Genomic DNA, 19,744 nt, shown 5'->3' with positions numbered 1-19,744 from the left:
CAGGTGTTTTGTCTCCCTTCAATTTAATACCAATCTGGTTATTTGTGCTATTAACGATCACGTTACCTATTTCATTCACCTGTGATTCATGGTTAGCATATTTCTCATATACATTTAACAGATAAACTAAGCTAGTACCAACACTGTTCGGTACATTGAAATCAATGTCAAACGGAGAATGCATAGTAGGTTTGTTGTTAGTAGTCGAGATAAAAAAACTAAGTTTTGGAGTGTACTCTTGCAGAAATAGTTTCACATTTTTAATAGTTAGCAAACTTTCTATTTTTGCAACGAGATCTTCGAATTCATAAATGCCTTCTGCCACACTCAAAATAATTTTTTTACCATTCAAATATATAGCAAACTTATTATTTTTAATAGTGACATTTCGAATACTATAAGATGTAAATAGTGCGGCAAGACCTATTTCATAGAAAGAAGCTCTATTCAAATAAATCGGAGTTTCTAATACTACATCAATCTTAGAGCATCTACCCTCGAGTGTAATCCGTCTTTCATACGGCATCGTGCACACTGAACACAAATACTAAGGTCGTGCTTTATTTATACAGTATAAAAATAGTAAACGCAGATGACCACAAATTGATGAATTAAAAGTTTGATAAGAATGAAAATTATATCGAATGTAACAGTTTCTTAAATATTCTAATACCTCTTTAGGAGGACGTAAATTACCAAAACTATCGAAGTAGTAGGCATACGCACCTCGTTTACTGAACGCAACCCAGTGCGAACCAGATTTACTTATCGGATCTAAATTCAAAGTACTACTCTCATTTTTGCGATAAATTTTCGGTAACGTATCTCGCATAAACACCCCTCTGAAGTAGGGAATTTTGAAACGAAATGCGTAACGATATAGATCTATGTTAGTTAATGCTCTATTCGGCAGGCCTTCCATTATCTTTTGTATGCTGGAGGATTTACGTAAATGCCCTTTCCTTTGTTTCGAGTAGAAAGCCCTTTCCCACGCATCGCTTCTAGCATTCTATTGTGTCGCTTCATTTCTTTTAATTCTTCCTGTGCGGCTTTCGCCTTGTTTACAGCCGATGCTATGCCCGCAGCTCCACTTTCTAGACCGCCCAAGCCCGACAAGGCTGCAAGTATCGGAAGGAGTGGAAGAAAACCACCTTTCTTTTTTTTACAGCATGCTGTCTTTTTTTCGGTTTTACTCGTTCTCTTCGATGTTTTGATTTTCTTCTTCGTCTACCGCCACCTACTTTAGTTTTCGCTTTCATAATACCCGTAACAGCTAGTGCAGCTGCTCTTTCTCCTAATGATGCGTCCTGAGAGTTTACACGAGACCAAGCCTTAGAGGCTAAGATTTCATCTGCTTCTTTCCTTCTGTTCTGGTCTTTGTATGTAGCGTAAGCGATATCGTGTTCTTTACATGCCTTATCTAATAGATTTGTTCCTTGATCACCACGCTTAAGTCGTTTTTCTAACTTTGTCCCAGGTCCACAGAATTCATAACCCGGTATGTGCAATTCTACTGGTAAATTATCTTTATCTTTATTAAGAACTTTGCCTATTATTCCTCCTTTCCCTACTCGTTTACATGGAGCTGCTACAACGTTGCGTCTTCGACGCAGCATACTCAAATAAGAGCTCTTGCTAACAAGTGTGTTATTATATACGAATTACATTTTTACACGATGTGCAACTGTTGAGTACTAAAAATGTATGTAAGTTTATTTTTATTCTTTTTTTTGAAAGGTAGAAAGATATATATATAAATAAGAGAGATATTTTTATGCTCTCCTCATTTTACAGCGACATGGCGTACATTCCTCGTCCGTTAAATTTTAAATCTGAGGTAGATCGGATAAGGACTTTCGCTAGATGGCGTGTACCGTGGATAGACCCCGTAAGTTTAGCTAAAGCTGGATTGTACTTCACGGGATACCTAGACGCAGTTAAATGTATTTTTTGCGGAATCGAATTATTTTCGTGGGATAAAGATGATGAACACAGAAAATGGTCACCTTCTTGTCGGTATATGAGGGGTTGTGAAGTTGGCAACATATTATTAGATCACTATAACAGGACAGCTGTTCCAGCACTTCTTAATACTACGTGTAGTGTGATGCACGAACCATTTTGGAACTAGATAAGTAAAACAGAAGGTAAAAAAGTTCGAGTTTATTTAGTAATCAACAATAATTTTGATAAAAAAGAAATCCACTGTACGTGTTGCTCCTGTGCACTCGATCGTTGAAAATTATTATCATTAAAAGAAAGTGATGGTAAAGGCAATAAAACAATCGATATCTTTACCTGTTGCAAATCTGAACGACACAAAACGTTCAGTAAGAAAGAAAAATAAACATAGTAAACTGTTGCCGGACACAATACGCGGTATCATGCGGTCGATCGAATGCAGGGAAGACTAATGTAATGATTAATTTGTTATTGCAACCGAACGGGTTACGTTTTGAGAATGTGTGTGTTTACTCAAAATCATTGTCGCAGAAGAAATATATTGAGCTATAGAAGCTTTTAAAATCTATTAAAGAAATAAAATGTGAGTTTTACTCTGATCGTGAGCAAGTAATACCGCCAGAAAAAGCTCAAAGAAATTCCGTTTTTATTTTTGACGATGTAGCAAGCGACAAACAGCAGCACATGAAAGACTACTTTAGTAGAGGTCGACACCATATCGTGGATGTTTTTTACTTATGTCAGACCTATTCCTGCATTCCCAAATAACTTATTAGAGACAACCTAATTTCATTATTCTGTTTAAACAAGATGCAAGAAATCTTCGTCATGTCTACGACGATCACGTGAACACCGATATGAGTTACAACCAGTTCACTGATTTATGTTATCGTTGTTGGTCGCAGTCGAAATTCAGCTTTCTCGTTATCGATAAGGATAGCGAAATAAGCAAAGGTCGATATCGAAATGGATTCGATATATTTTTTGTGATATAAATACGACAGTGTATACATTAACGAACTCATTTTCGAATTGTTGAGTAGAGAAAGAACATCACGATGGCATCAAACAACTGAACCAGTAACGTGTATGTAACGCGACCATCATCACGACATGATATTGCTACTAAATCATATGTTGATGAAAAAATGATGGTTAATACAAATTACGTAACATCAACATCTGACGGAAACTTAAGTATTCATGGTAAACGTTTAAAGAACGTCGGCAATCCTATAAACATGGAGGATGCTTGTAATAAAAATAATGTGTTAAAAACCGTTAAGAACAGTATTAATAAAGAAGAAATACAACGTGACATTTTAGATCTTAAAAATGAAATACATGACATATGTGAACTAGAAGAGGATGCAGTTGATTTTAAGAACAAAAGGCTGAAAGGAATAGCTCCAGCGATGAATGGAAACGAAGCAGTTTCGCTTGACACAATGCGTACGCACACTAACCATGCGCAGAGAAATTTAGAGAAACGAGTTAACGACGTTTCTGCACGCATAGAATATGTTGATTCTCTTTTACGTGATATTGTGGATGATCACCTTCCTGTAACTGACAATAACCTCAACATGAACAACAAGAGAATATCGGGTGTGGCAGATCCTGAAGAGGAACAAGATGCAATTTCGCTTTTATTTTTAGAAAAGCATACAAAAGGTAGACTGCTACAACTGTATGACGATGGATCGATAGATATGCAAAATAAACGAGTAACAAACATCGGCAAACCTATTCATTCGACGGATGCGATTAATAAAGCATACCTAGAAACACATTCAGCAGCGCGTGAATAACTCGAAAAACTGAAGAATGAAATAAGCAATCAACAGAAACTAAACGTTGATGTGGGTGGTACTTTGGGTATGGAAAATAAGCGAATTACTAACGTACATAATCCGTTAAATGAGGAAGATGTTGGAAATAAAATCTCTGTAGAACAGTATGCAGCTGCGCGGAGAGAAGTTGACGAGTTAAAACTTGTCATATCTAAACTTCAGAAAAATTCTCTACCAGTAGAATCTAACGGAGAATTAAATATGAAGAACAAACGAATTACAAATGTTGATTCACCTATCCACGCGCAAGATGTTGTTAACAAACAGTATTTAGAAACGTTTGTTACTGCAAAAGAAGAGTTTGAAGTGATGAAAAAGGAACTGCACAAACAACCAAGAAAAGCTCTTTTTCAAATTAACAGTCTACCGCCAAATCAGTCACCAATATATATGCTACAAAACTGTCGACTTATGTTTAAGCTTCCCTACACGGGTACACTTACACCGTTAACAGTTTCACGTGGTTCTCTGGTATATGCGATGATTAATCACGTGAACAATCCAATCGAATTAGAAGTAGGTACACCAATTGCTGTAAAGGAAGGTGATGAAATTCAATTCCGCCTAAAAAATCCAGAACAATGGAATACTAACGATCTTCCGCTCCATATACTCTTTGAATATACTATATATGAGTAAAACAATAGACGTTACACTTCAGTTTTAAAAATGCAGGCGAACATAGTGGAAAAATGTCGTGTAAAGGATAAACTAGCAAAATTAAGAATAGATGTAAAAAAATATAACTCTCTTAAAGCAGATATGGCTTTAAACCAACTAAAGTTAGAAGAAACATTTAAACCAATAACTGCACCATTAAATAAACTACAGCAGCTTACAGTTAACTCGAATGGATTAAATGCAAAGAAAAATCGAAAATTAAATAGTTATATAAGTGATGAAGAAGAAGAATAATCAGAAGAAGAAGAAGAAGCTCTGGACAGAAAGGTTACAACTCTCCTGCAAAATTATCTTAACCCACAATTGAGACACAAAGTTGATAGTATATTCGGGGTTCGAGTAGTTCATGGAGAACACTATTTAGGGAGTAAAAAAGTACTGTTTCGCGATAACAATCTTATAATTGACCATTTTAACTATCCTTTAACTGAAGGTCTCCTTGAATTAATATTTCAGAAAGATCCGGACGCACAGTTGTATGATGATAAGGATCAGACAGATTACAGTCATATATTAAATTACACTAACATGCACAGGAAACAGTATGACGCAGGCAAGCCAATGAGAGGCACGAAATCGCTCAAATATCAAAAAATTATCAAGCCATTAGTAGAAGATGTAAAAGTGAAAAAAGGAAGGATCACACCAAAATTTGTAAGTGTACACAAATACAAACGTACAGGAAGAGGAACAAAAGTAGCTAAGTGGAAAAATGAACAAAGAAAGAAGATCGAATTAGTTCATTGGAATGATCCAAACAATCTAGTGGAGAGACTGAAAAGTTAATAGCATCTAGAAGTGCTGGTCATTCGTCACACGAAAACGAAATCTTGTCAATCAAAGAAGAACTTCGAAAGTCGAGGTACATCGAATAAATGAACACTGCGCGGTGGGACGAACTTCCGTTCGCAAATATATTTAAAGCGGTTAGATTCTCAAAGGATATTTCAGTAATCTATGAAATTGGATTTGAAGACAGAAGAAGCAACTGGCAACAACTGGCTATAGATCGACTGCGATTCAAGAAACGAATAGACGACACAGAACGAATTTTTTACCCATACTTTATGAACAAAATCAGAGAAGAAATAGCGAAAGAACTCCACGCTCCAGTGCGAAAGAATTTTGAAAGACGGAGCGTTATTAGCCTCGGAAGAGATGATTTACATCAAGCGGATCTTGTTGATATGTCTCTGTTTTCGAAAGTTAATAGTTGATATAAATACATGTTAACTGTTATTGATGTTTATTCAAAGTATGCCTGGGCTGTTCCACTTAAAACAAAAACAGGAAACGAAGTAGTGGAGAATATGGAACGCATCTATTCAAAATGTAAACGCTATCCAAAACATCTGCAAACTGACAGGGGAAAAAAATTTTATAATAAGATTTTTCAACAGTGGATTACAATAAGTAAATTAAACATTATTCGACAGGGAGCAGCTTGAAGGCAAGCGTAGTTGAACGCTTCAATCGAACACTGAATCAGTGAATGTGGAGGAAATTCTCGGCGTGTGGATCATACCATTGGCTTCGCATGCTACCAAAACTACTAGATGAATATAATAATCGAAAACATCGTACGATTGGTATGAAACCTATAGACGTCACAAATAATCTACAACAACTTGCTACTGTGTACAAATCACGGGAAATGAAGAAAAAGAATTCTCCTTATCCACCAAAATTTAAAGTAGGTGACACAGTACGAATAAGTAAAATTAAGCGATATTTTACAAAGGGCTATACTCCTAATTGGAGTAATGAATTATTTACTCTAAGAAAAGTAAAAGAAACATCACCGAGAACTTACTTGCTTTACGACTATCAAAATAGACCAATATATGTTGCGTTCTATGAACAAGTACTGCAGAAGACAAAACATCCTAAAATATACCTCATTGGTAAAATTTTAAGAAGAAAGAACGACAAGGTTTTCGTATCGTGGCTAGGATTCGACGCCACGCATAAGTCATGGATTCCGAAGGAATATGTATTCTAAAAAAAATCAACAGTAAGTACGCTAGTATAATATATTTTTAATTTTTTGCTCTAATGTCTGATAGATTTACCATCTTCTAGTGTCCTCTCTCTATTGTTGCAGACTTCCCTTGCTCAAGAAACGGTGCTGTTTGTTTTGATGATGACAACGTTGGACATTACCTCAAGCAAGAAGATATTTTCACCTCAACTCTGCATAATTAATTCGAAGCATTTGTGTAACATGTATCTTAATAAATTATATTAAACAAAATTTAACTAAAGATAACCTCTTATAATTTTTTTAATAAAATATTAAACTCCCTCCTTTTTCCTACTCCTTTACGTATCTGTGTTAGTGCGACGTAAAAATTATCTTTAATTAGGTTATCTGTCTAAGAGCAGAAAGAAAGCAAGATAAATAAAATATATTTTTGCACTCACCTATAACGGTTCAAATAAATTAAATTCTCCTCCTCCTCCTCCTCCAGGCTCGCTTGCTTCTTATTCATCTACAATATGGAAAGAAAAAGTTAATGTAAAATTAAAATCTTTCGCAATCCTACAATAGACGAAGTCTTGAAATTAAAAAAAGTTAAAACTCACCAAAAATATCTCCATCACTTCCGTGATCGTCCATTAGCTCTCTTAGCTCAGCTATCATAGCGTTGCAGGAAAAAAGCTGAAATTGTGAACGAACAATAGATGAAAGTTCGGACTTTCGCGTCGTAAAAGAATACGAGTATGCACCCTAACGAAGAGCCGAAACTCTTCGTTAGTCAATTGTCGTATTCTATTAACAATCGCTCTTTCAAATGTGCCCTGTACTTCCAATATATTGTTTATTTCACACATTTCTTGCACTCTAACTACTTCCCGCAGCGCTAGAAGCTTCTCGTAGAGAGTTTGTTGTACAGATGGCATTTCAAAAGGTGTTTGTAACTGTAACGCACCTACAGCAAGCGATTCGCCCGTTCTAACGGCGACCTGTAATTTGAAAAAAAACTAGTTTAAAAAAAACCTGCTTAGATACAACATCTGCTAGTAAGCTGCGTGGCGTCCCGGACTTCAGTTTACGCTTCCTTTTTTGTAGCCTTGACGAAACCGTGGTCAAAGCACGGCCATGACCAGCAATGGCCGTGAAAGAAGTAAGGCGTTAACAGGTTTATGTGAAAGCTGCTTGCAGGAAACATCCGGGATGGATATACACTACAAAGCAATGTTCTGCTTCAAACATATGTCTACAAAATAATAATTTTACACACAATAAAGTCGCGTCTGGTAATATAATGTGAGATTATCTTCCACCTAGCATTACAATTTTTATATAAAACAAGTGAATTCGCTCACATCTAGAAGAGTGCAAGTTCGATCCTCCTCGTTGGCAATCATAAAATTATTCTCTCTAGTTCGCTATTTTCACACTAGGCAACTGCTAAGGGAAGTGTACCTTAAAGTTAACTGGACTATACGCCATGTCAGTGTGACGTAATGTTAACTGTAGCACACTATTTAAAAAAGTGTGTGAATAAATATTAAGGTATTGTCTTTGTTGGCAACAGTGTGTGCGTGTCATCAGTCATGGAGCGACAAATAAAGAATGAGTTTGGTGAGAAGAGAAACCGTAACAGTAACATCCAGTGTAAATGTGAACTTTGTACACCAAATATTAAACCTGATCCTTTACGTACAATATATTTCTTACTAGTAAGTGAGGCTATTACATCATACTATACACATGGCAGTTTACTTCGAATGCCACAACATCTAATTCTCTATGTACCATCTGGGTTTCTCTCAACATATGCCGCTAAAGATTTAGATGAAGCATGGGAGAAACTACCCTACTATGTAAAAGCAAAACTGGAAATAGCAGTCTGCAGCCCATGTGTCAGACATTATTGCTACAGAAGACAGGATGAAGTTGATTGTTTTGACGGACCGAGTCCAACGATTAAAGACTGTGAAGCATGTAAGAAAGAATTTAATCATGTACACTGACTGACAGAGCAAATGCAACACCAAGAAGGAGTGGTCAGAACTTTATGCCAATTGCAGGGTAGACTGACGTCACTGAGGTATGCTCATGATGTGAAATGCGCCGCTGTGCTGCGCACGTTGCGAACGATAAATGGGACACGGCGTTCGCGAATGGCCCACTTCGTACCGTTATTTCTCAGCCGACAGTCATTGTAGAACGTGTTGTCGTGTGCCACACGACACGTGTATAGCTAAGAATGCCAGGCCGCCGTCAACGGCAGACAGACGACTTTACGAGGGGTATGGTGATCGGGCTGAGAAGGGCAGGTTGGTCACTTCGTCAAATCGCAGCCGATACCCATAGGGATGTGTCCACGGTGCAGCGCCTGTGGCGAAGATGGTTGGCGCAGGGACATGTGGCACGTGCGAGGGGTCCAGGCGCAGCCCGAGTGACGTCAGCACGCGAGGATCGGCGCATCCACCGCCAAGCGGTGGCAGCCCCGCACGCCACGTCAACCGCCATTCTTCAGCATGTGCAAGACACCCTGGCTGTTCCAATATCGACCAGAACAACTTCCCGTCGATTGGTTGAAGGAGGCCTGCACTCCCGGCGTCCGCTCAGAAGACTACCATTGACTCCACAGTATAGACGTGCACGCCTGGCATGGTGCCGGGCTAGAGCGACTTGGATGAGGGAATGGCGGAACGTCGTGTTCTCCAATGAGTCACGCTTCTGTTCTGTCAGTGATAGTCACCGCAGACGAGTGTGGCGTCAGCGTGGAGAAAGGTCAAATCCGGCAGTAACTGTGGAGCGCCCTACCGGTAGACAACGCGGCATCATGGTTTGGCGCGCTATTGCGTATGATTCCACGTCACCTCTAGTGCGTATTCAAGGCACGTTAAATGCCCACCGCTACGTGCAGCATGTGCTGCGGCCGGTGGTACTCCCGTACCTTCAGGGGCTGCCCAATGCTCTGTTTCAGCAGGATAATGCCCGCCCACACACTGCTCGCATCTCCCAACAGGCTCTACGAGGTCTACAGATGCTTCCGTGGCCAGCGTACTCTCCGGATCTCTCACCAATCGAACATGTGTGGGATCTAATTGGACGCCGTTTGCAAACTCTGCCCCAGCCTCGTACGGACGACCAACTGTGGCAAATGGTTGACAGAGAATGGAGAACCATCCCTCAGGACACCATCCGCACTCTTATTGACTCTGTACCTCGACGTGTTTCTGCGTGCATCGCCGCTCGCGGTGGTCCTACATCCTACTAAGTCGACGCCGTGCGCATTGTGTAACCTGCATATCGGTTTGAAATAAACATCAATTATTCGTCCGTGCCGTCTCTTGTTTTCCCCCAACTTTCATCCCTTTCGAACCACTCCTCCTTGGTGTTGCATTGTCACTGTCAGTCAGTGTATTTTGAACTAACAGGTAAATAAAACAGTGTGATGTTCCACTTATTATTCGAGTTGCTTGAATAATTCATCCTAACCTATATATGCATACACATATTTTTTTGTTTTTACACCAACCAAATGCTATAACCTTGAATCCTTTACCAGATTTAATTTTTCTATCATCAAATCACCAACCTGTGTAGGTGTGACAAATTATAGCTTTCACTCACACACTGTCTCAATTCAGAGGTTGATTAAAAGAAATAATTCGTAATATTTTATTTTAAAAGAAACCATGCTTTACAGTTTTTCCACCAATATTTCGGCTACGTGGCAGCACGTTCTTTTGTTTTGTTAAAACACTGTCGTGTTTGATGTCTTTGTTCACTGAAGTTCTTTGCTGTTCTTTGCGGTGAATTCACGTGCCCCTAACTGATTCATTAGACGATTTATTATTTCATCTTCCGTGCTAAACATATATATTCGATATAATTTTTGATGAGATAGCACATCATGTGTTAGCCTAACTAATTTATTAGTTCAGAGATCATAATGCATTTTTTGTATTAGCCATCTTGGACAAAGATAATAAGAAATCACCGACATGACACTCTCATGTATGGGCTGTTTGACTTCGGAGAGTACAAACAGTTGCCGACGTATCCAACAAAAATGGCGAGATGTTTTTGTTTTATTCCGTATGTAAAAATTCATACTAACGCATTCGTAACAACGGAATGTCTTAATCAACCTCCGATTTCATACTTTATCCGAGTTTTTTTAAATTAGTTTTTAACTAGTACAGTGATATTTCATAGATAACATTTATTGATGTAAGGTTAGTAAACAGTGTGTGTGTGTGTGTCTAACGTCAAGATTTTACAGCTAGATGTGTTTTCTGTCGAAAAATAATTAAAAGGTAAGTAGTCGAAGGAAAAAAAATGATTTTATTAAACTAAGCACTTTTTGTCTCAACCTTCACTGCTCACCAGTTGGCTAGAGTCGTTAGTGACCTTCACTTAAAATTACAACCTGGCATGAACATCCTGTTTCACCTTTCATGATAGAGGTAACCTTCAACAGACAGCAAAGCAAATCTTGCGTAGCAACAACCACACTAAAAACACACCTTACTCACAGTAGGGAGGAGGAGAGGGCCGATTCTTTTTTACAAAAAAACTCACATCCTGTTCATCTTTCGCCAGCAAGTAACCTTGAGCAGTAAGAGGAACTCCAGCAAGTAACTTTTAGAAGCAAATCTACTCACAGGACCTTGCCTTTCAAGAAATATTTACCTCTTACATAAATACCTCTGGGTAAGTGTAGTTAACATTTCCTACATGTGCCCTAGCAAGTAAAAGACCTCTGCAAAAAATATATATATAAATGTAGTAAACAATGTGATTATATCTAACATGATTATTTATGTCTAAATGTCTTTCCTGTCACCAACATAATCAATTTAAGAGGTAATCACATAGGCAAGTAGGGTAGAATTTTTTTTGGTAATTGAACTAAGCAGTTAATTACACTCAATAGAGGTTCTTTTTAAATCTCTACTAGAAGAGTAAGGTTAATAATAAACTTGTTTTGCTCTTACTATACCTTTCAGTAAGTAAGTAAACTCGTGTCCTCATCCTGAGGCGGTGCAGCTCTTTTTAGGCACACCCCCATTGGAGGTGAGCTGCACGTACCATTCCAACCACATACCAGCCCTCCTGCCATTCCTAAATTTCTGGCAGTACCGGGAATCGAACCCGGGCCCCCGAGGACGGCAGCTAATAACACTAACCGTTACGCTACGGAGGTGGACATACCTTTCAGTAAAAGATACTCAATTACGCACTATAACAAGTGATGTTACCTATCACGCCCACCCACCTAGGCATAGCAGTAGAAAGCTACGGCAAGGAGCGACATTCCACACTTGTGTGTAGCCTTGACAGCGAGAGGCGCCCTCCGCATGTGCCTTAGCAAGTGAGAGGCCCCTTCAGGGGGAGAGGAAGTGCACGGGCATGCGCAGTGGCTGCCGCTGGTCCAGAACTCTTGTTTTTAATCTACTATCGCACTCCCTTTCAGACCTAAAAGAAAACTGGCGGTGTGAAGTTTTGTTTGTACGTTAAAAACCGACTAAAATGCTCTTAAATACATATATTTTTAGTTTATTCTACAAATTAAAATGAACATCTGAGGAAAAGCACTCACACAATTGTCCGTGTCAGGACTTAATTTACTACTTACAAAAAATGAAAAATTACCTCAGTGCATGTGAATATACATATGTACATGATCAGATGTTCTATTTTACAGTGTGCAACAATTAAAATCTTTGTTCGAACACAAGTATACATTATATTTTCTACATTGAGGAAGAGTTTTGCTTTTACAGCCCTTTCGGCGGCAGCACATTTTCGTCAGACCTAAAAGAAAACTGGAGGTGTGAATTTATGTTTGTACGTCAAAAATTTACTAAAATGCTCTCAAATACATGTGTTTACAGTTTATTTTATAAAATAAGAACTATCGTCTGAAAAACAGCACTCACAAAATTCTGCGTGTTATGACTTAATTCACTACTTACAAAAAAGAAAAAATTTAAAAACATCAGATCAGCACATGTGAATATACACATGTACATGATCAGATGTTCTATTTTACAGTGTGGTACGATTTAAAATAATTAAAATCTTATACATAAAATCTTATACATTACATTATGCCTTTGCTGGCGAGATGTAGTGTTTACAGTGCACTATGTCTTCTGGTATGGGCTATATCAAATTTGTTATTTTCATTGACCTGTCTCAGTCTCATCCTTGGCTTTGACAATATAAAAGTGACTGAGGTACGAGTGATGCTAGTAATACCATTCCTTATGCATCCAGTCCCTGCATTTCAGTGGGCTTGGCAGACTGATATGTAATAGCAACGGCTGGCTCGGTGAGGAAAGCAACGGGAAACTACCTCACTCCTCATTTCCCTAGTACGCCTCTTCAGTGACGCCTAGGCTGTTTATGACAGCTGTTGGCGGAGCTACAGAGGATCAAACCAGCCTTTGGGCTGACTACCCAACATACATACATACATACATTACATTTCTCACGTAGAATACAAATTCTACTTCCACATTGCTTTCTGTGGCAGCACTCAGCACTCCCGCATACATTGCCTGTAGGAAAACCTAGCCCATCAACATTCAAAACCTCATAATATTACGTACGATGTTATAAGTTCACAATGTTTCGTTTCCTAAACAATTTACACACTTCATGGATTACATCCTGATATTCAATTAAGCTTCTAGATTAATATGAATGCAATAAATAAATATTTACTTTAGGCTTTACTGCTTCTCGCCACCTTGCCAATGAACTGCATTTTTAAACTCTTATTCCTGCCCTCTGGTGGCCATGCGCTAAATAAAAACAACTGAAGTACATGCTACGAGTCCCGCACAATCACTGCAGTCCGGTCTAGCGCCAAGAAAACGTCAAATAAGCTCAGACATAAATAAAATACGAACCCGCAAAATTGTGCGTACACGGTCTAAAAGGGATATATATCCGTTCTACCGGGGACATGTAATTTGAAAAACTACTTTCTAAAAAACCCTCCTTGGGTTCAACATCTGCTAGTAACCTGTGTACCCGTGTAAACACTTCAGTTCATGTTTCCTTATTCGTAGCCTGAGGGGATAAGTCCGCGGTCAAGGCTCGACCATGACCAGCAATGACCGCGAAGGAGGTAGGCCTTTGACAGGTTTAGGGGAACGCTGCTTGCAGAAAACATCCGGGTTTGATATTCACAACGAAACGAAATTTCTGCCCTTTCTATTTAAAACATATGTGTACGAAATATTATTCTTACATACAATAAACTCGTGTCTGGTAATATTATGTGGGAGTACCTTACACCTAGCATTAAAAATGTATATATAACAAGCGAATTCGCTCACATCTTTAGTTAGCTATCCAGAAGAGAGTAAGTTCGATTCTCCCCGTTGCCAGTCATAAAATCATTTTCTGTAGTTCCCTATTTTCACACTAGGCTACTGGTGAGGGGGTTTTCCTTAAAGCTATCCGCACCATACGACATGTCAGTGTGACGTCATGTCAACTGTAGCCTATTACTAAAAAAACGTGTGTGAATAAATAGGAAAGTATCGTCACCGTTGGCATCAGTGTGTGTGTGTGTGTGTGTGTGTGTGTGTGTCGGTGAACATGGAGCGACAAGTAAAGAATGAGTTTGGCGAGAAGAAAAACCCTGAAGTTAACAGTAATCTCCAGTGTAAATGTGAAGTTTGTACACCAAATATTAAACCTGACGCGATAAGTACTATATATTTCTCTTTAGTAAGTGAGGCTATTACATCATACTACACACATGGCAGCTTACTTCGAATGCCACGACATCTAATTAACTATTTACCATCTGGGTTTCTCTCAACATAAGCCGCTGAGGATGTAGATGTCGCATGGGAGAAACTTCCTTTCTACACAAAAGAATTACTCGAAATAGCTGTCTGTCGCCGTTGCGATCGTCACTATAAACATCGTGGAGAAGATGTTGCTGATTTTGACGGTCAGAATCCAATGATTAAGGACTGTAAGGCATGTTAGATAGAATTTAGAAATGTACACTGACTGACAGAGCAAATGCAACACCAAGAAGGAGTGGTTCGAAAGGGATGAAAGTTGGGGAAAAAACAGAGACGGCACGGACGAATAATTCATGTTTATTTCAAACCGATATGCAGGTTACACAATGCGCACGGCATCGACTCAGTAGGATGTAGGACCACCGCGAGCGGCGATGCACGCAGAAACACGTCGAGGTACAGAGTCAATAAGAGTGCGGATGGTGTCCTGAGGGATGGTTCTCCATTCTCTGTCAACCATTTGCCACAGTTGGTCGTCCGTACGAGGCTGGGGCAGAGTTTGCAAACGGCGTCCAATGAGATCCCACACGTGTTCGATTGGTGAGAGATCCGGAGAGTACGCTGGCCACGGAAGCATCTGTACACCTCGTAGAGCCTGTTGGGAGATGCGAGCAGTGTGTGGGCGGGCATTATCCTGCTGAAACAGAGCATTGGGCAGCCCCTGAAGGTACGGGAGTGCCACCGGCCGCAGCACATGCTGCACGTAGCGGTGGGCATTTAACGTGCCTTGAATACGCACTAGAGGTGACGTGGAATCATACGCAATAGCGCCCCAAACCATGATGCCGCGTTGTCTAGCGGTAGGGCGCTCCACAATTACTGCCGGATTTGACCTTTCTCCACGCCGACGCCACACTCGTCTGCGGTGACTGTCACTGACAGAACAGAAGCGTGACTCATCGGAGAACACGACGTTCCGCCATTCCCTCAACCAAGTCGCTCTAGCCCGGCACCATGCCAGGCGTGCACGTCTATGCTGTGGAGTCAATGGTAGTCTTCTGAGCGGACGCCGGGAGTGCAGGCCTCCTTCAACCAATCGACGGGAAATTGTTCTGGTCGATATTGGAACAGCCAGGGTGTCTTGCACATGCTGAAGAATGGCGGTTGACGTGGCGTGCGGGGCAGCCACCGTTTGGCGGCGGATGCGCCGATCCTCGCGTGCTGACGTCACTCTGGCTGCGCCTGGACCCCTCGCACGTGCCACATGTCCCTGCGCCAACCATCTTCGCCACAGGCGCTGCACCGTGGACACATCCCTATGGGTATCGGCTGCGATTTGACGAAGCGACCAATCTGCCCTTCTCAGCCCGATCACCATACCCCTCGTAAAGTCGTCTGTCTGCTGGAAATGCCTCCGTTGACGGCGGCCTGGCATTCTTAGCTATACACGTATCCTGTGGCACACGACAACACGTTCTACAATGACTGTCGGCTGAGAAATCACGGTACGAAGTGGGCCATTCGCCAACGCCGTGTCCCATTTATCGTTCGCTACGTGCGCAGCACAGCGGCGCATTTCACATCATGAGCATACCTCAGTGACGTCAGTCTACCCTGCAATTGGCATAAAGTTCTGACTACTCCTTCTTGGTGTTGCATTTGCTCTGTCAGTCAGTGTATTTTGAACTAACAAGTAAATAAAACAGTGTGATGTTCTACATATTATGCGAGTTGCTTGAATAATTCTTCCTAACCTATATGCATACACGTGTTTCTTGTTTTTCACCAAGCAAATGCTGTAGCCTTAATTCCTTCCCCCCCAGAATTTTTTTCCTATCGTCATAAGACCTACCTGTCTCGGTGCGACAAATTGTAGCTTTCACTCACATAAAGTCTCAAATCGGAGGTTGATTAAGGAATAGTTCGTAATATATTATTTTAGAGAATACATGCTTTATTTTACTGCTTTAAACTAGTATTTCTGCTACGTGGCAGCGCGTTCGTGTTTTGTTCTTCGATCACTGTCGTGTTTGATGTCTTCGTTCACCGAAGTTCTTTGGTGTCGTTTTATTGCTTTTTTCTCATTCTATGTCATTTGACTAGCGGTCACTTCATGTGCCCTTACTGATTCATTAAACGATTTATTATTTCGTCTTCCGTGCTAAACATATATATTCGATATAATTTTTATGACTTAGCACTTCACGTGCCCCCCTAACTGATTCATTTGTTCAGAGATCATGCAATTTTCTTTTTCAACAAAATACTCGTGCTAGACATCTTGGACAAAGATAAAAAGAAATCACAGACATAGCACTCCCATGTATGGGTGTTTGACCTCGAAGAGTTCAAACAGACGACGACGCACGCAGCGAAATGTAACGAAATGGCGACCTATTTTCATTCCGTACTGGTATGTATTATAAGTATACGTATTTCGCGCTAGTAATAACAGTATTTCTTAATCAACCTCCGATTTCAGACTTTATCTGAGTAAAATAATTATCTATATGTGACAAGTAGTACAGTGATATTTCATGGATTACAGTCATTCACATAAAATATTTATGAGTAAGTTAGTAGGGGGAAAATGTAAATTGAAATTTAGTAGACAATGCGATTATCTAACGTGAAGATTTACGGCTGGATGCCCTTCCTGATACCAACATGAACGATTTGAGAGCTAATCAAAGTCATAAATTATTATAAGTAAATAGGTTAGAAAAACAATAATTTTGTTTAAACTAACCACTTAATGACACTCAATAGAGTTTTTATCCCTACTAGGAGAGTAGGGTTAGTAAAACATAGTTAGCGTGCTTGTTCTCACAGAAGCCTTCTGTAAAGAATACAGAAACAAGCACCATACCAAGTGTCGTTACCCATCTCTCTCTCTCTCTCTCTCTCTCTCTCTCTCTCTCTCTCTCTCTCTCACACACACACACACACACACACATATATGTATATATAATATATATATAGGCTTAGCAGTAGAAAGCCACCGCAAGGAACAACATTCCACACTTGTGTGTAGCCTTGCCAGCAAGACGCCTGTGCAGGGAGGTACATTCCACACGCGCCTCGCCCCCCTGGCCAGTGAGAGGCCCTCGCAGGGTCGCAGGGGGCGCGCGCTAGAGCCCGCAGTTGGCGCAGAGGCTGAGGTGGTCCAGAGTCATCACATCTTACCTACTCCGGTATATCCCAACGTTTGTGTTTGCAAATAAATAAAAATAATTGTTTACGTTAAGTGAAAAGTTCCACAGTTCTAGCCTTTCAAGAAGCAAACATCCTAGGGTGTGAGCTACGAAGTTTAGGTACATAAAATATAATAATGTGTGAGAATATATTCTTTATTTGTTCCTAAATATGTAAATCTTTTTCTTAATCATCGTTATCTGGTCGATTAGATTATCATTTTGCCTTTTTTCTACCACTACGAGTGCTAATTTAATTCAATGCACAGTTTCAATTAAGCCCTAATAACTATATTCCTTGTGCACATTTTTCAAAATATCAGAAAACGCCTGAGGGTATTGAACCAAGGGAGACATTACAGAAATAAATATGTACATAACTTAACTTGGCTAGGATTTCAATAAAAAAGAAGACGAGGAAAAACAAGCTACTTTATGCCTTTTTCGGAACTGCATTTAGTCGGAAATGATTTTCGTAATTTGCTTTTCAATTTTGCTATTTGTTTTACCGACACAGAGAAGTCTTATGGCGAGGATGGGATAGGACTAGGAATGGGAAGGAAGCGGCCGTGGCTTTAATTAGGGAAGAGCCCCAGCATTTGCCTGGTGTGAAAAATGGGAAACCACGGAAAACCCTCTTCAGGGCTGCCGACAATGGGGTTCGAACCTACTATATCCCGTATGCCAGCTCACAGCTGCGCGCCCCTATTCGCACGGAGTTTTTAAGTTTGATGGAGCTATCCAAGACTCAAAATTCGAAACCTTTCCGGCACCTTTAACCCTTCAACGTTCGGCACAATTGAGAAAACTGCTTAATTTTAGTTTTTCGTAGTGTGGGGACCCTTAGTCTGCTAAGAAATAGTTTCAACATTAAAAAATGCATACATACATAAATACATAAATAGTGTGTATTATATTTAAGCCCATTAAAATTCATTAATAGCAAATAATTTACTTTAACTGATAGTATCTTATATTCGCTGTAGTTGTAACTGAAAAATATAAATAAATACATTCACAGCATATATTTATACATGAATTAATATTTTGGATAAGGAAAAAGCAAAGTCATCTCCATACAGGCCAAGAAGGCCCTTGGAGGTGTGAAAGGTAAAGACTTACACTATCCGTAACCTTGGCACTTGTTGGGGAAGAGTGATTAGCTCTATGCCCGACCGCCTTTTCCCCTAGGAATTAACCTGGTACTCATTTTCGGTGTAGGCTGAGTGAACCTCAGGGCGATATGAACCTACGGAAGTGAAAATTTCTGTTTTTAAGTTTTTACGACTTCCTGACGAGGATTCGAACTCACGTCCTTCTGGGCGAACCGAGCAAGCGTTTACTGACTTGGCCAGGCAGCCCCTAGTTTGGTTAATTAATTAATTACATGTCGATAGTGCCAACGGCCGTAGCCGTGTTGAAACACCGGATCCCGTCAGATCTCCGAAGTTAAGCAACATTGGGCGTGGTCGAGAAGTGGATGGGTTACCACGCGCTGTTGGTGGGGGGTAAGGGAATGGAGGAGCGGAAAGGAACTTGCCACCCTACCGTACGTAAACTCCGGCTCAGGTACACCTCCGCGGAGGTTCGGACCTGCCTTCGGGCAGAACACACCCTTACCTTACATGTCGATAGTACTAAACGAACTACGGCAGATTTTCACTGTCTGATATAGAGTATATAAGAAGAAAGTTTGTATGTTCGGCTCGTTGGATGAAAGGTTAGCGTTGCGGTCCTCGTTTCAGACGGTCCCTCGTTCGATACCGGGCGGCGTGGGGGACTCAAATCGCTTCTGATTAATCCTTCTAGCTCAGGATGCTTGTGTTTCTCTCAACACTCTTCACTTAATATTCAGAAAACACACGACCTCAGAAACACACAATAGTTGATCCATCCCTGAAGATGGGGATATTGTGATAAGGCAGTAAGAGGTTAGAATGGCATCTTACTGAGGCGAGTAACAAGTGTACTGTAGCCGCACAACGGTTCTGCTATGAGGTGTGCATAAGCGTTAGGGGTACGGTTTTTAAGATGCCACAGAATTTATGTCACTCTCGCTACATTATGCAAGAACGGGCTAGACGACACTTCCCAGAAGCCAAATTAGGTTGCACTGTAAATCCGAGTGCTATTTATTATGATACCTGAAATACTTTATGTATGAGGACCATTCAAGAAATGAGCCGGAAGCTATTAAAAAAACCGCTGAAAGGATCGTAATGCTATTGCCTGCAGATGAAGGTGCGGTCCCTATAAGAGCGCTGAGGTCGTAAAGTCGCCGCTGGAGGGACGTGGGTGCACACCACGTGACGA

The 19,744-nt window shown here is 40.3% G+C and overlaps 2 long non-coding RNA genes across 3 annotated transcripts in view; both read right to left on the bottom strand.

The window, feature by feature from the left end:
• LOC137501887 (uncharacterized) overlaps positions 1 to 6,994 on the bottom strand; it is a 57,204-nt gene extending 50,210 nt beyond the window's left edge. For both annotated transcript variants that reach the window (XR_011018673.1, XR_011018674.1), the window contains exon 1: positions 6,921 to 6,994. This is a non-coding gene — a long non-coding RNA (uncharacterized lncRNA). The remainder of the gene's footprint in view (positions 1 to 6,920) is intronic.
• Positions 6,995 to 7,088: 94 nt separating this feature from the next.
• LOC137501888 (uncharacterized) overlaps positions 7,089 to 19,744 on the bottom strand; it is a 32,440-nt gene continuing 19,784 nt past the window's right edge. Inside the window, exon 3 of the long non-coding RNA XR_011018675.1 lies at positions 7,089 to 7,463. This is a non-coding gene — a long non-coding RNA (uncharacterized lncRNA). The remainder of the gene's footprint in view (positions 7,464 to 19,744) is intronic.

The sequence above is a fragment of the Anabrus simplex genome, chromosome 8, assembly GCF_040414725.1.
Source record: "Anabrus simplex isolate iqAnaSimp1 chromosome 8, ASM4041472v1, whole genome shotgun sequence".
Classification (NCBI taxonomy): domain Eukaryota; kingdom Metazoa; phylum Arthropoda; class Insecta; order Orthoptera; family Tettigoniidae; genus Anabrus; species Anabrus simplex.
Note: the sequence above shows the minus strand (reverse complement) of the source record. Positions and strands in the feature narration are given on the sequence as shown.